Raw genomic sequence first — 2,506 nt, forward strand, 5'->3', positions numbered from 1 at the left:
TCGCAACCTGGGGAGATGGGCGTGATCTTTGCAAAAAGTACTCCTCAATTAGTGATTTCGGCGATCATGACTCCATGGACATACAACCAGCCAACCTGTGGATTTATGAGCAGCTTATCTATGAATATTATTTTAAATCTTCTCTGAATTCTTATATGCATGATTTAATATCTTTGCAATTCCTTTGAATTATCGGTTTAGTTTGGTCAACTAGTTTGGTTTTTCTTGCAATGGAAGAAATGCTTAGCTTTAGGTTCAATCTTGCGGTGTCCTTTTCCAGTGACAGCAAAGGCAGCAAGGCATGTATTGTATGTTGCCATCAAGGATAAAAAGATGGGTTTACATCATATTGCTTGAGTTTATTCCTCTACATCATGCCATCTTACTTAATGTATTACTCTGTTCTTCATGAACTTAATACTCTAGATGCAGGCATGAGTCGGTCAATGTGCGGAGTAATAGTAACAGATGCATGCACGAGTTGGTCTACTTGACACGGACGTGATGCCGATAGTTCATAATCATTACCTTAGATATTGTTATAACTTTGCGCTTTTCTATCAATTGCTCGACAGTAATTTATTCACTCACCGTATTATTTACTATCTCGAGAGAAGCCACTAGTCAAACCTATGGCCCCCGGGTCTATTTTCCTTCATATAAGTTTCCAATCTACTATTTTGCAATCTTTTACTTTTCGATCTATAAATCAAAAATATTTACTTTACCTTTTGTTTAGTTTCATCTATCTCTTTCAGATCTCACTTTTGCAAGTAACCGTGAAGGGATTGCCAACCCCTTTATTGCGTTGAGTGCAAGTTGTTTGATTTTTTGTGCGGGTCTTGGTAATTTGTGTGTTGTCTCCTACTGGATTGATACCTTGATTCTCTAACTGAGGGAAATACTTATCTCTACTTTGCTGCATCACCCTTTCCTCTTCACGGGAAAAACCAATGCAAGCTCAAGAAGTAGCAATCATGTGGAGGTTTTGATCACGAGGTGATCGAGGTGATATATTGCTTGGCCGGATAGCCAAGAGCGAGGTGGTTCTTGAGATGTTGGTTCATCAGTATTCTAGTAGTTTTATATCATGCTTAATAGTTGTTACCATCTCATAGTAGTTGTTAATTACTTAACCTGTTAATGCTATGTTGTTGTCTTGCCTTGATGCTTTTGGTTGTTGTGAGCTTGCAAGTACATTCAATGTACTGACCTGGCGTGTCATGCCAAATTGCAGGTGATGCCATGATTGATTAATTGCTTGTCGAGGTTACCGATCGTGCGAGCTAGATCGTGTCCTAGCTAGAGTCCATACGAAGTGGAGTTAACCACCATCGTCGTTGTTCTGCTTCTACGAGTTGTTTTGCTGCTAGCATACAGCTACCTTAGCAGGCTTATTGTCGTCGTGCTGATGTGATCCTTTGTAACATCAGACTTGTATCCCTTATTCGTTGTAATAAGAGCTGATTGGTTCTATACCGAGCAGTGCCATATTCCAGAAGAGTTATCTCGATCTCTGGGATCTCTGGGCTGGAATACAGGGCATTCCGGTTTCTCTGAGCCGGGGTGCCACACTATAGAGACAAGTTGACACTTGAGGCAACATGGTCAAGCACCATGCATTCCTTGACTTACACATACACCACAACTGGACCACTTATTGACAGCTTAGACGCTCTGCAATTCATATGAGTAGCAACTAAGCTTAACTATCCTTATCTACAAGCCTCTTTGAGGATATTTGTTAGATCCGTACATTGCAGAGCTTGAGCTTTACCGGGATATTTAGAGATACTAAAATAGACATAAACACATAAGTACATCTGAGGTTCACATATTTTTTTTGTATATATGAAAGTGTTTTTTTAATAATTTGCTTACATTTTAAAGGAATTTGGTTGAGCAAGATTTCTGAAACTAACATGTCAAACAATCTTTTTACTAAAAATACTCTTTGTATAATACTAAAAATATACTCATTAACTTAAATGTTATCTTCCTACCAATTATTTAGCATTTTTCATGTACTTATAGGTAAAATGTATGCCCATCAGATAAATATAAATCAATTTACTTATTTAACATAGAATTTGACCCCTAAATAATGCCAAACTTTAACATGGACCATGTAATGTTGTATCTTGCGTGTAGAAACAACTTTGAGGTCAAACGGTGAAGTAACTATCGCCACGCTTTAGAAACTATGACGTTGTCTTTCAAAACTGTGATTCTTTCTTGGGAATGCTTCGGTTTCTAAGTCATGTAGATCACATATTTTATGAAATCCTCTCAAATATTACAAAAAAGTAGCAAATAAAATAAAAATTCAAAACTTTGCTCTTAATAATCCAAATGTATACATGCATGCTATTGGATTTTACTTGTTTACCATGTGTTTTACACTCGACAAGGCAATAACACTGTCCGTCCACCGTAAACCACGGTTAAGATTGACATGTGTCCAAATATTTGCCTAGTGTTTTTCTTTTTGCCAAGTTTCCCCCCC

This window comes from Triticum dicoccoides, chromosome 2B (assembly GCF_002162155.2).
Source record: "Triticum dicoccoides isolate Atlit2015 ecotype Zavitan chromosome 2B, WEW_v2.0, whole genome shotgun sequence".
Taxonomy (NCBI): Eukaryota; Viridiplantae; Streptophyta; class Magnoliopsida; order Poales; family Poaceae; genus Triticum; species Triticum dicoccoides.